The following is a 14978-nucleotide window of genomic DNA, read 5'->3' as shown; positions in this document are numbered from 1 at the left end:
ATCTTATTTGACTCTATTCTATCCCTTTTATTTTATTGTATTTTACTAATTTTATATTTATCTGTATTTTAGTCTTTTCAATGTTTTCATGCTTTTACCTTGTATTGTTTTTTGTATTATTGTCTCTTGGGTATTATTGTCTTTACACTTGTTAAAGCACTTTGTAACTTGTTTTTGAAAAGTGCTCTACAAATAAGGATTATTATTATTAATTATCTGGCAATTAACTTTCTAATCTTTAATTTGGCTTATGTCTAGTTGTTTTTGTATCATGAATTGCTGACCAAATTCATGTGCAACCCCCTTTCCTCTGCCTGTAGCAGAAAGTCTTTCTCCTCTCTTCAATTAATTAGGAGCACATTATACCTGCCCTTTCATCTTTGCCCTGGCTTCCTCTTAGTAGAGGATTCCTGTTAGCACCTTGTAAACCTTGTGTGCATTCCCATAACTGTCGTAGACTATTGAATTGTTTCCCCCTGTGTCACATGAACATGGAGTTGTTTAGCTGTTGATTTGGGAATCCCAGATTGTCCACATAAACACAGCAAGATAATGTAATGGGGAAAAAACTGTTGTTCTGCCGGTGGACCTAAACGCAACACTCGGGCAGAACAGGCTTTACTGAAGGGGAAAAGGGGTTGAGGGAGAGGCAGACACCGGGGCCAGGGGAACCGAGGTGACTGAAACAACGGAGCCGGGGGGCACTGGGATCCGAGGAAGCAAGGAAGCACAGGGAGGAGCTGTGAGGACGCTGTGGGAGAGGTCTGAGGGGAGAGAGTGCAGGGTGGTGAGCCCGAATGACGGATGTGAGTGGACCTGGAGGGAAGAGAGACAGACAGGGTTAGACACAGTGGGAACAAAGCACAGGGAAACAGAAATGGCGCAGAATACTCAAGAGCTTGAGTGGCGAAGTGGCACCGGGTAAGGAGCAACGACAATCGAGCAGGGGTTGACTGGAGAACCGGGGTGGAAGTACTGTCAGAGATGAGGCTGATTGCTGGCAGGTGTGGCAGGCAGAGGAGGTGGCTGACGAGGTGCAGGTCGTTGGCTGGGCTCAGGAGCAGAGGGAGAGAGAGAGAGAGACGGAGGGCACACGCAGGGGAGGAGACACAGGGAGGCAGGCAGAGTACAGGAAAACAAAACACTAGGGGAAAACAGAATCACAAGCAAAAAAGAAGAAATAAACAGGCTGCCACCACAACACATCTGCATGAATATGTTTTAATCATACCGGTGTATCAATAAGTGGATTTCCAAGCCAGACAGGAAATAGGCATGCAAATAAATATATTTGTTTTGTAAATAGTGGAGGAAATAGTAACTTCACATCTTCCAGGAAGCTGAATGGAGCCCACTGTTTTATATCAAACAAATTAGAATCAGATGGATACTATTTATTAGCAGCATGCAAATACACTTTCTGAAGCAGAAAATGTGATGTACAATATTCCCAAATAATCATAAACCAGGAAAGCTATAAATAAAAACATTTGAATCAGCTATCTTTCCTCATCTAAGTTATGGAAACAGTGTCCTCTTTGTTAAGGACCTACATGGTTACGAGAACCAATGCTCATGTGCAGGCCTACTTGGCAAATGTGTATATGTGTATCTCACAGGCTACCAGCTGTTATGTATTCAGGAAACTAACGTTTTTGAGATACTTTGGGAGAGAGTATGTAACAGTCCCGTTGGGCTTTACACGTGATGCACAGGTTACCCTACTTCATTGGGTACCTGTGCTAATGGAGAAGGCAGATCATATGCAGTGGTTTGGCTGTCTCCATGTGCATCTCAAGATAACAACAGGCAATTGTATTAAACAAAAAAAGCAAAACTAAAGATGGGCTAATCAACAAGCAAAGCAAAATGCATATCGTTAAAATAACTGTGTCACACAGTGGCTGTTTAAAAACACAAAGTAACTTGTTCTTTGTGTAAATTTTAAATTTTTTATATTTTTACTTTTTATGGGAGTATTTGTACTTTTACTTGAGCAAAGATTTACCAGTGGTTTATCAGATTGATAATGATATGTGGATTTGTTTATTGTACTAAAATTCTTAACTGAGGTGATTGCTTTACTTGAGGAAAGCTGGCTTTCTAGTTTTGAAAATGTATTTTAATGGCTCATTTTACGAGGTACGGTATTTTCATAAAATTCTCAAGAATGCAGGAATAAAAGTCTCTAGAGACCCAGAGCCCCTAACAAATATTTTGTCTGGAGAGTGGGCTGACCAAGTACAGATTCCTGGGCAATTTGTTTGCCCCAGTCCGCCCCTGATAAACATTATTAGCGATTGATATTTATGGCCAAGTAATTATAGCTATATTGTGAAATAATGTTTTTTCCCCCCCCAGAGTAGTTGGCCTGCCCCTGCTGCTGGAAAAAGATCCTTGAGGAAACAGTGCTAGGGAATACCTGCCAACACTAAATGCTTTTCTCAGTTGTTCTGTATTTCAAGATCATCTCCCGGTGCCCTGCCGTTTTGTTGTTTCTCCAAAGAAACTCATGACCCCCAAACTAGAATAATGAGTATACACGGATCTAAGATTTGGATTTTCGTCTGACATCATCAAAGCTCCCAGATCCAAGAAACACAATCAACACACACAATCCACACACCACATACAATTTGAACCCATTTGTCACCACAACAACAACCCAACCCAAGAGGCGTGTGTGCAACAATGGCAGAAATGTCAGGGCAGGATGGCGTGCCAGCATAAAAATCTAATTACACATGCAAATTTAAGCAGTCTTGGAATAACAGATGAAACTAACACCACCACCCTCCTGCATTCCAACATCATGATCATAAATGAAAATGAAAATCACAGTCTTTGGTGGTTGGTAATTTTGTTATCTTTATGTGGGGAGGGAAACCCAACACAGCATTACATTGGTATGTACAGTGGTTTCATTTAGAATTTTCCCCCCTAGGTAGTTTCACCCATGTAACTCATGACTAAATAAAAATGTTTACAAAATGCCTGGGACTCCACACCGGTCGGTAATACTGATCAAGGCAACAACAAGGTTCGGACCAAAAATCCTACATTGATGCATTACGGTTCTATAGTATGTTCATTGACATGAAGTCACATGGAGTGACATCACAGGTAACTTATTCATTGGGCAGTTTATTTGCAAAGTGCTTCACTGAAGCTACATGGACCCACAGAGGAAAATCAAATTGTAGTGACTGAAAGCGAAATCATGCTGCACGTTAGGTGTTTATATTCTCTGGTGGTCAAAAGAAATTGGTGAGCAACAATAATGGGCAACATTAAGTGGTGATCAGACCTGAGGCCTGAGTTTTTGCAGTGAGAGGCGTCCTTTTCACGCTGCTAATAGTTTATTAATAGTTAACTGGTGTTAAGAAAACAGTAGCTCACTTTCATAAGCATTATCATTGCGATGTTTAGCTGGTTACAAATTAACAAGCCAGACATATATAATGAAATAAAAAGGTACAGATGTGTGAGTTTATCTCACAGGAAAATAGTGTGCCTTGTATTTTGCAACCTGCAAAACGCACTCTGTCTGGTCGAGCCCTTATACTTATATTATATTTTTATCATGGGACAGTTGCTGTACAATGGCTCCATTTCACTAACTGTTTAATGAGGAACTCTCGTACTGTCTGCTAATTGCAGGGTTCACAGTTAGATCGCCTGCTCCTCTCGTCCACATGTTCAAGTGTCCCTGAGCAAGTCACAGAATCCCGTGTTTCTCTTGATGCTCCCCAGAGGTGACAGCAGGACTTGAGACACATTAACAATCTGTAATAATTTTTCTTTTGAAGAGCCTGTGCAAAACTGCTTCCTGTTTACGGCATCTGGCAGGGCCTTATCTTCATGACTAGAAACCCGATTACCTATCTAGTTTACAGTCAAATAGAAAGTGTACTTTCCACAGAAGCTGAATGGTCTGTTTGCTTCAACAAGAAGAAACAGTGAAACTACTCCAATACATTACATGCATTAGGAACTGTTTAATATACCTTATCTATAATAGACATTGACATTTATAGGGTTCTAAATATTGCTGTTTGTGCAAACCATCTAGCCAGTTTCCATTTTTTTATTAGTTGAGTGCCCATGCGATCAGAAGACATGCTAAATATGGATGCATTTGCCTACGTATCTTTAATGGTTACCAGCTACACAGTGTCTACATTAAACAGTAACTGTGAAGTCAGTGACATCAAGGGAGTTAATGTGTGCCTTCTATGTAAATAGATATCGCACGTCACAAGCTGCCCCTCATTTGCTTGCCTGCATGTGTCAAAACCTTTTGTGTTCACAGAACCTCATGAATTAGACACGAGAAAGTTTTCCGGTGCGGCAGATCTGATAGCTACAGTTCAAAACAGTCAGTCGCTTGGAGGACAGTCTGGCAGGATTTAAATAGTTTGACATGTAAAATTACAGACTGTTTAAGTGCTGCCCTCATAGTCACTGACAGAAATTTAAAGAATTCCGTTATCAAGTACAGGGAATAACAGAAGGAGAAGGTCACCATAACCACATTGCTATTGTTGATTCAATGACACTGTACGTTGGTAACTTTGGTATGTCGTGTAGATACCTCATTGTTCGCCCCTGCCTGCTTTGTTTATGATTATATTAGGCTCTGATTGGCCAACATGGCTTTATGGTTACGGTCAAATTGCCGCCCGGTTATAAAATATGTACGTGTGGACTAGGCCTAAAATGCCGCAGTTTCCTAGTGCATCACAACACAAAGGAGACTAAACCTACCTGAGAATGGGTTTCGGTGGGCCTCTTTTTTAACACTTTTATCGTTACGAAACATAGCGAGGGAAACCGAAATACAGCAGACAGGCTGCAAGGTGTTTTTACATCTGTGGTTTTGATTTGGTCCAGACCAGAAGGGGAAAAAATAAACATTGTTGCATTTTAGAAAAAAGAGGAGTCAACATGAAGCTATACAGGCTGACGAGTTGGCGAGTACCCACGCATGGAAATCAAATTCCGGTGACCGATGCGTGTGTCTATTTCTGTTCTTTGGTATCACAAAGAGCTCATGAAGAAATACTTGATTATAAGCATTATTAGTACTATTAGACTGCAAATGCCCTCATGTCATGAATAATGACACAGAAGTGATCGGAGTCTGACTTTTTCTTTTTTGCTACAATCAAGACGCACAAACAAACTGTATTCAAAATATTCAAGTAAACTAAAAAAAATGTAGCTAGTGCCTTTGTAACTGGAGAGAACTGTGCACGTAAATTAGCCCTCATTAACCTCACTGAAAGGGTTAAAAAAGGGTTTCTTTCATGTGAAATAGGGATTACTGACAGGCAGATCAGGAGCAGCACAACACCAGGTCAGTCCAGGACATAAGACCATACACTGTTCCACTTCATGAGTCTGTGTGTTTCTGAATAAACAAAGATGCTTTCAGGTTATTTGGCATTAAATTTGGACTCTGGAAGAACATTCCACACTTTTCCACCTAAAGTGAACCTGAATCAGCAGCTGCTTTTAATGGTGCAAACAGACTCAGGGTCTTAAATCTGAATCTTTACACAGAGCTAGCAAACTGTGCTGGGTGGGGATGGAACAGCGGTTAAGATGCATGCCTTTGGTGTGAGAAACCTGCGTTCAACTCCTCACTGTGACACATCCACCAATGTGTCCCTGAGCAAAACACATAACCCTTAGTTGCTACAGAGGCGTGCAATATAAAAAGCAATTGTGAGTCACTTTGGATAAAAGCGTTAGATAAATGAAAATGTTATGTCTCCAGCTCTACAGCATCTCATGAACATCTGGGCTTTTCCCACTGGTCTCTCCTGATCATGTTTGTTTTGTTTCATACAAAGATAATTTATTATGTCATTCAGGGTTTAGCTTTTGCACTGCTTGAGCCACAGAAATGAGGCATATGCTGCCATTGTATCACTCACAATGGGAGCCAAAGCTTGAATTTAGATGTGTAAAATTAAGATGTACGGCTGTTAACATTATTCACTTCCAGCAGTACAGTTGGTACACCTAGGGCCTGTACCACAAAGCAGGATTTGATGTTAGCGAGGTAACTTAAGGATTAACCCAGAGTTTTCAGTCCTACAATGGTGGTATTCTTCTTACCAGGGTGCACCTGTTCAGCATAGGTTGTTTTCTGTAAATGTTGCGAACTGAAGCCGTGATTGAGATACATTATTTTGACCACTATTTGAGGACTTTACACATCGTGAATGGATTTTTTGTGTTGTTTTACGAATTTAAATTAGAACTTTTTTGGGAAATTTTGGAAAAAAGTTTTAGTGCTTTAAATAAATCTGATTTCTGAAGTGACGAGAAGCTTTTGGAAGTGAGTTCTAACAACTACTTATTCAGTGCCCTCAGTTTTTTATGTGGAAAAGCCGACACACAGCCACTGAAGCTGAAAGAATAAGTGATACACACTACTACTCATACCCAATGACACTGATATTTTAAGCCTGTTAAGCGTGATTTACACTTCTGCGTCAAATCGACAGCGTAGCCTACACGTAGCCCCGTACCCTACGCAGTAGCCTACACCATTACCTGACATGCACCTCCTCAAATGTAACTACACGTTGGGGAGATGCGACACGTAAGAACTGTGATTGGTCGGCTAGGTAGCCCTGTAATACCTCTGAGCTGACAGGAAGTGCTCCGTGCTTTGAAGTAAATTTTGCTTGCGGCCAATCTAGCGGCTGTAACATGGTGGATCAATATATTTCAATTCAATTCAATTCAATTTTATTTATATAGCGCCAAATCACAACAACAGTTATCTCACAGCGCTTTTCATAAAAGAGCAGGTCTAGACCGTACTCTGTGATGTTATTTACAGAAGCCCAACAGTTCCCACCAAGAGCAGCACTAGGAGACAGAGGCAAGGAAAAACTTCCTTTTAAGAGGCAGAAACCTCGAGCAGAACCATGGCTCAGGGTGGGCGGCCATCTGCCTCCACCGGTTGGGGGTGAAGGAGAGAGACAGAGAGAGAGACAGAGAGAGAGAGAGACAGAGAGAGAGACAGAGAGAAAGAGAGAAAGAGAGAAAGAGAGAAAGAGAGAAAGAGAGAAAGAGAGAAAGAGAAAAAGAGAAAGAGAGAAAGAGAGAAAGAGAAAAAGAGAAAGAGAAAGAGAGAAAGAGAAAGAGAAAGAGAGAGAGAGAAAGAGAAAGAGAAAGAGAGAAAGAGAGAAAGAGAAAGAGAGAAAGAGAGAGAGAAAGAGAGAGGGATGTAAGGAGAGAGAGGGGTGGGAGGCAGCCTACACAATATACACACAGAGGTACAGACAGTGAAGGTAATGTTGCTATAGACTAAATGAAAAATGGTACAGATATTTATAATAGTGTTAATGGTAACCATCGTAATGTTAATGATTATAATAACAATAATAACAATAAGACTAGCAACAATAGTCGTTGCAGTAGAGGGTGTCGAGCAGGAACACGGGGGCAGCAGGAGACCCGCAACCACAGATCCAGACTCCACAGCTCCAGAGCCAGAAAACCTGCAGGAAGTGATAGGAGGAGAGAGGAGAGGGACGAGAAAGCACAAGACTACCAGAAAGGGGAGAAGTTGTGTTAGTAACATGCAATAATGGGATAAGGTTGCATACAGAGGGAGAGAAAGTAGAGGAGAGAGGAGCTCAGTGCATCATGGGAAATCCCCCGGCAGTCTAGGCCTATAGCAGCATAACTAAGGGATGGTTCAGGACTACCTGAGCCAGCCCTAACTATAAGCTTTATCAAAGAGGAAAGTCTTAAGCCTACTCTTAAATGTGGAGATGGTGTCTGCCTCCTGAACCCAAACTGGAACCTGGTTCCTCCATATATTTGAGGGTCACAACCAGAACGAAATGACTCATTTCACTATCAGAATGTAGACCTGACGCAGACTTATAAATCACGTTTTAACTTACACATTCACACAGTCTGAGATTATAATGCTTTTAGTCTGGATAATGTGTTTAACATCTTAAGGCATTGTGGTGAAGGTAAAATGATTCAATTAGAGACTGGGCTGAAATGTGCATCTTTTATATGGGAATATATACATCACATTTTTCAATGTGACATAAAAGACTGATTGCATATACAGACAAATGTAGACTGTAAAAGAAAAAGAAAAGTTTTTCCAGTGTATCCAAACATTCAGACATAGGGCACTGAATGTCTTGTGTTAGGGCAAACTGAATATGGACATTTAACAGAGTAACTACCTGAACCTTTCGGCAAAGTACTTAAGATGCTGTTTTCACATATTCATATTTTTATTATGATATGTCTTAATACAACATGTCCTTGCTTTATTTTCCCTAAGGTCACACCCAATACACATAAGCAGCCCAAATCTATCCATGTCTGGCTCTGGTTTGGAGCTGGATGTATGTTAAGGGGTTACGTTATTAATTGAGTTACTTATTTTGACTAGCTCAAAACAGGCTCAAAACAAAATGTTCTTACCAGAGTTAAGGAGCCATGAGTCTTCCTACACCCGAAGGCTGAACATGAACAAACACAATGTGAAAGGGCCAAAACAAAGACAGCATCCATAAACTAGTTCATTGCTAGTTAAAAACACAGTGCAGATTCGCCTCTATCCTGATTGAGAGGTTGCCACAGTAGTAACTTGTCAATTGTTGAGAAATACTGTGAGCCAGGTTCAGGAGACTGATGAAAGATTAACATAGCATTATTTACTGAGCCCGGCCCAGGAGATACAGTGCCAGCATACAACATGTGAACACGTCAAATGCCAACACCAAATCTGAAGGATAACATCTTGTGGTCCTGTTTCTGTTTCTGTCTTCCCCCTAGTGCCTGTAGGTTTCTTTATTAGGTAACCTTTCATCTAGAACAACTACCTATCTGATGTTCAATCCAATGCTTCGTCATATTGGAATCTCTCACTATCTACAAGTTGCACTCTAATCTGTGGAGCCAGTGAGCTGTTGTAAACATTCGTGTAGGACTGTAAAATTCCCAGAGAACACTGGTATCTGCTAGCCTGATGCCTGAGCTACTGTCTCTAAGTAATCAGTCTATTCTTGTCTTCCTGATAAGGACAAGTACATGTGAGAAATACCTAAAGCTATAATGTCAAACACTTACGGGATCACTTGAATTACTCTAAGCTAGACCTGTCTTACCTTTCCCTGTTACATCAATTAAGACACCTAAGAAATATTCTTAACATCAATCACAAGGTAGTCCCGCCCTAAAGCATCCCCTGCTGTATCATGTGAAAGAAGCAGCTGTAAAACGGTGGATACATTTTTTTGAGCACAACAACCTCCATGAAGGAAACACTACTGCGCTATGTGGAAGTTACGTGAAAGATCCAAATAATTTCATACCTTGAAGTCAAACTTTTTTGAGATAAGGCGCCATTGACCATCTTTCTTAGAAATAAAAGGATGCCCGACTCTGTATTTATCCAGTTCTCTTTATATATCCATGGTGCAATCTCAATGTGTACTAACGCGTTTTCGTCATACGGCAGCGCCGCTTGCGCCAGCAGCCACATTCAAGATGAACATGGCTAATGTTACTTAACTCAGAGGAGAAACTTGATTGTGATATTAAGAGAAATACCGTTTGTCGTCGTTGTAATCAAGATAAATTCAATGGCAACTAAAGAAAGGCTTTGTGCCAGAAAGACTTTAGGCTTTTGACTAAGTATAAGGAGCCAGAAAGGAAGCAGGTGACGTGGATGAATTGGACAGCCACAGGCCTTTCCTCTGAGAGATTGGGGTTTGGTTCCTGTGGGATCCTGCAAAGTAATTGTTCATGATAATTTAACCTAAGCCTAACCAAAGGCTTTTGAACACAAGGTTAACGTTGTGAAACACTCGCAGTTAGGTTAGGCTTTATTTAAATACACCAGTGAGATAAAATGCACCACCCACCACTGGACCTAAGTTTAGCTGTGAAACAGGTGACTCTCTTTCAATCTTGCCTCTGCCTCTTGGAGTTTGTGTACACACCAGTGGAAACTGAAAACAGAAAATGTACTACTGTTGGTACTGTGGATTCAAACTGTGGCAATGAATGGTTTCCAGTAAAAGAGATTCTCAGACTGTGCAATAGTGACTTTATTCAAAGTGTGTCAGAGGAAGGGCAGAGTGTGTTTGTTTATTCCTCCTTTGCATGGATAAATGCATATTATCTCAAAACATTATGTCAATTGTGCGTCAGAAGCTGTCAGAAGATATAAAGAATAATGTTAAAAGGACATGTGAGCCATTTTTAGCTTTATTCACCATTATGGTTTGGATGAATGATATGCAAGGGGAAATATCCACTGCGTGATCTGTTCGAGTTTTAATGCTGTGGGGCCAACAGAGCTTGAAATCCAACCACAAAAAGACCTAATGGAAAAGAAAAGGCTGGAGTAAGCTGGGGTTGTTTCAGCACCTTGGACAGATCATCTATCACCAATCCTCTTAGATATTGTGATCAAGATGTTTTAATTAACAGTTCAAAATTTACAGTTCCTATTTTTCTGCAAACTGGGAAAACATGCCAGTTTTAAGTCACATAAATAAATTGTCAGACAGGATCATTCACATTCCAGTTTCTGAGGGCTGGAGATTCCAGATTTGGAGGATTCCTCTTAATACTCTCTATTGCCATCTTTTGGACATGTGTTAAAGTTTGCATTGCTTTTACTGGTATATTTGAACAAATGCATTGAACATTAAAAATAAAAATGGCCTCAGGTAGCAAAACAAAATTATTATATTATAAAATTAGTTGTTTTGTTACAAATGTTGTTTCTTGTTCTTTTGGTTTTTTCAATTCCATCATTTATGTTAGAAATCTGCTTATTCAAACTAAATCCAAATCAACGCAATGTTACATTTGGAAAAATCTAATTTGATCCAATCAGTTTAATAAACTCCTGCTCTGCTGACATTTCATAATTCAAAAATGTTTTTCTGAGCTCATAAAATTATGACAGCTTCCCAGTTGTAATACTGTGGTGACCTGTTGGAGAAGTTAGTTTTTTAGCAAAATATTGTGGTTAACAGTATCAAAAGCCTTGCACTTATCTACAGAAGTGCAGGGAAATGTTTTCAAGTGCGTTAGCAATACAAAAACAGCAGTAACAGCAGCTGCAGCTAAGCTGTCCACCCTCTCAACAAAGGTCCTATTGATATTAAATGGGGGGGTAGGTACTTCCCTGCTTCTTCCCGAAATCTACTATCAGCTCCTTATCCTTGCTGACTTTCAGGAATGGGTTGTTGGCACCAGTAGAGCCAGGTTCACCACAGCTGTGTCATCATAAAACATGATGATGGTGTACAGCTTCATTGTGCTATGAAAAAGTCTAATGCCTGATGTGGATGAAGGACATAATTTTCCTCTGAGAAAGGCACGTAGTTGTGAGTTATCTATAGTGAACATATGCGCAGTGTGTATATAATGTTGTTGGGTCAAATATCCAGTAAGACACTTTGTTTGAATTCAGTACTCAATCCTGGTACATTAAACCACCAGCTGATCTACTCACTGGTAAGTTCACAGTAACACTGATGTCTATGTGGCTCCATCTAGTGATTGAGTCAGATTCACACACTGAATCTGACTTCAACCAGATCAGTCATCCATTAAAATACAGTATCAACCCCAACACCGACACAGGCAGAATGAACACTGGGAGAAATAACAATAACTGTTGAGGTTCTCCCATTACAACAAGATATGCCTATTATTAAAGGTTTTGAAAAATGTTGTCTTTGGTTTAAACAGCAATCAATATCAATAACTAGGTTAAAAAATCCTTTGCTTGTTTGTTCTGAATGTCAGTTGATAAGACCTCCATCTGAAGGCATGTCTCATTTCAAAAACAAATCACTTTAGGAGATTTAAACTTTGAAAAGACTAGACCACTTAGACTAATTTAGCACAAGATTACAAGTTTGCATGTCAGATATTTATGAGCAGGTTATTCCACATGTTTGGTTCATTTTAACAAAAGGCTGCCTTTCCATACATCTTCATCTTAAGGTCTCAGATCACATACTGAGCTATTACACAAAATATAAATGGCAGAGTAAGTATTCCATTAGTTGGTAGTAACTATTTTTAGCTACAAGTGACTAATTGCCCCCGCGACCCTGTACGCAGGAAAAGCGGTTGACGATGGATGGATGGACGACTAATTATTTATTTTTAAATTTCACACACATAGATACCAAAAAAATAAATGAAATCTTAAAAGAAAAAAAAAACAAAACGTGAGGGTGTGGAAGAAGCCAAAAATGGCTTATATAAATTACTACACCCCGAAAACATAACAAACAGTAAAGATACAATACAAAAATCACAAATACATTTTAAATATTAGACACAGTAAACATTACAGCAATAATAAATTAAAAGTAGAGAGAAATACAAAAAAATACAGAGAAGCAGGAGTAATTTTCTAATGTATAAAATGAATGAACTCTTTTTGTACCCAGACACAGAAAATGGAAGCCTCCAGATCCTACAGCCCTTCGTGGGCTGGTCTGGAGGGCTTCCCTTTCTTTTGTTGCAAGAAACTTATGTTTTTGCATTACTCCTGGACTCTTTGGTTATGTTCAACCCCCTCTTGTAACAATCTTTGGTTTCGACTACACTACATTTCGACTCTTGACCATTTGTAAAAACATATTGCTCTCTATTACCAACATCATCGTCAGGCAGATCAAAGTTATTAAAAGATAGAAACTACCCTTTATGAGATATATTTTCTGTACAGATTGTTTTTTATTTTTGAAGATTATTTTTTCAAACCAGTAGAAAACCATGGATTTTTATGTTTTTTTCCCCAGTATCAGCAAAACGAGGTGGAAAACATGTTGTGAAAATTGAATTAAATAGCTCCATAAATGCTTTGTAAACTGAGATCACATTGCTCTCTTTATATACCTTTTCAAAGGAAACCTTCTCGATCATTACTTTAAATTTTGATCTATTACTTAGATTGACATTTCTATAAGTGACTACAAAGGTTTTTTTTCCTTTTGTCTATCTAATCAAACAATTTGAGAGATGATCAGATATATCTGTGAATAAAATTCCTGATTTTGTTTCATAGTTGAAAGTATTAAATAATATATTATCGATTAGTGTAGCAGATTTGTGTGTTACTCTGGTAGGCTAACTAACAGTGGGGTAAAAATAACTTGAACATAAGTTGTTTAGAAAATCTTTTGTTGGAGGAAGGATTTCACTTTTAAAAAGGTTAATATTGAAATCCCAAAGAATATGGCATGTTTTGCTTTCCTTATTTATAAGCTCCAAAGTGTTGCTGAGACTATTATTAAAATGAATAATGTAGGTATCTGTTGGTGGATAAATACCAATGAACATATTTTTCTTATTTTTGTAAGATAAAATTTCGATGAAGACTGATTCAATCTCTTCTCTCCAATCTATTGGGCTCTGTATTTCAGATATCACCTTTTCACTATAGTTACTAGTAAAAAATGGATTTATCTTGTTTATTTTTTTAGTAACTAGTAGCTATTCCATTCTTACTAGTCAGAAATTAAATGTCACTATCAACGAGCTATTTTACTAGTCATTAATGTAACCACGTAACTAAAAAGTAGTTAACTAGAAACTGATGGAGTTGTTACTAGTGGCTAAAAAATAAGAACTTGTCGCTTATAAATAGCGACTAGTTTTTAAGGAATAAATGTTTGGCTTGCCATAGAAGTATTATCAGCAAAATGTGCCAAAAGTATAAAAAATAAAAGTAATCTTTTTTTTTTTATTATTCATAATGTTTTTCACAGTGTTATATTATTACAGTATGTTATTCTGTTTTGTTTTGTTTTTATCACTAATGAATATGTGTGTATGTAACAGCATATAATGTTCAGCCAAGTTTAGATACTACTGGGTAGATTGGTAGGTAGGTATTTAGTACTGCATCATATCATTTAAACATACAGTACACATTGTTTATCTGTAAAAAGTAACTGGTAACTAAGTGCCAAATAAATTAGTGAAAAGTGAAAAAGGTTGTTTTTTTCCATCCGATATATCGTGGAGTAAAGTAGCACAAAATGGAAATGATCAAGTAAAGTACAAGTATGTCAACTGTACTTAAGAACAGTACAGTACTACAAATCTGTACCTCAAATAGCTTGATACCCTTGTGACATATAAAACTAATGGTACATTTGTGAGAAATATATTCCTCACCAAACTTTTGAGATTGAGCAAAATGTTCCTCCGTCATTTTGCTGCTGTTCATTCTTGTTCAGTGCAACAACAAGTATCTAACAACAACTAACTATACTAGTTGCAGGCTATAAACTAGTTGACTAAAGCTACACACCACCTGCATCCTGAATAATGTGATATTTGCCCACATTTTTTTAATTTGAGAGCTGATTCCATATTAGGTTTTTGTCACACAACAGGTAGTTGGTCTGGAAGTGGATGTTTTTGTTGTGGCGTCTCGCCTTTGATAAATGTAGTTACCATTGTTCGTCTCAATGGGGCAGTAAACTACAGTCAGCGCTTTGGTTCAACTGAAGAAGAAAACAGTAAACAAACAAGCAACAACACCTACGCTGATGTTAAAATTGTTGAAAGTTTTCTTAACTTAAGATGCTGCATAGATCACATGAAGTCAGAGGAATGCAATCACCTTATTACACACTTAGTTTATTCAACTATTTATTTTAGTTTTTGCTTAATGATGCTGTTAGGCCTACCTCTCCTCCACTCTGTAGAACAAGAGCCTGCAGGACTTAAAAATCAGGCAAAAACATCAAATAAAACGTGTGCAATGTGTTTCAGCATCGTCAAGGTAACGTGATAAAGTGGGAAAGTGTAATGATGTGGTTGCTGGAGGACAACACGTTCCTGCACCATCACAGGAGGATTTATTGCAACTCTACCGTCCTTCAAATCACATTATCAATCAGAGAATGCTGTGCTCCATCATGACAAATTCA

Source organism: Micropterus salmoides, unplaced genomic scaffold (assembly GCF_014851395.1).
Source record: "Micropterus salmoides isolate LMB-PRFRI ecotype aquatic unplaced genomic scaffold, ASM1485139v1 Ms_hic_scaffold_17, whole genome shotgun sequence".
Taxonomy (NCBI): Eukaryota; Metazoa; Chordata; class Actinopteri; order Centrarchiformes; family Centrarchidae; genus Micropterus; species Micropterus salmoides.
The sequence above is the reverse complement of the archived record's forward strand: the minus strand, read 5'-3'. Positions refer to the sequence as shown.